Source organism: Mastomys coucha, unplaced genomic scaffold, assembly GCF_008632895.1.
Source record: "Mastomys coucha isolate ucsf_1 unplaced genomic scaffold, UCSF_Mcou_1 pScaffold9, whole genome shotgun sequence".
Lineage (NCBI taxonomy): Eukaryota > Metazoa > Chordata > Mammalia > Rodentia > Muridae > Mastomys > Mastomys coucha.
Window position 1 is genome coordinate 65,428,694 of NW_022196915.1, and position 373 is coordinate 65,429,066.

Genomic DNA, 373 nt, shown 5'->3' on the forward strand with positions numbered 1-373 from the left:
GCCTAGTCCCGCTGGTCCCAGTTACTCCCAGTGTTGGGACAGATGTTGGTTCCTGCTTACCTCTGATCGTTGGGTATGTCAGAGCACCTGGGAGTGGAGCTTCCTCTGGGTGTTGTGGGACTGGCTGTGGAGCTTGCGCCCAAGGTCTGCTCTGGACCCCAGCCCAGGCAGACTGGAAGGAACCTGAGTCACTGGGCTGGTGGAGTTCCTGTGTGCCTGGTCCTGCTGGTCCCAGTTACTCCCAGTGTTGGGACAGATGTTGGTTCCTGCTTACCTCTCTCTGATCCTGGGTGTGTCAGAGCACCTGGGAGTGGAGCTTCCTCTGGGTGTTGTCCTGAGCTTATCTTATTAAGGAAATTCCTGGCCTCCCAGG

General features: G+C 57.4%; 1 protein-coding gene across 1 annotated transcript in view; it reads left to right on the forward strand.

The window, feature by feature from the left end:
• The window catches only part of Vwa8 (von Willebrand factor A domain containing 8), a 349,402-nt gene that overhangs the window by 86,768 nt on the left and 262,261 nt on the right, over positions 1-373 (forward strand). The window lies entirely within an intron of this gene.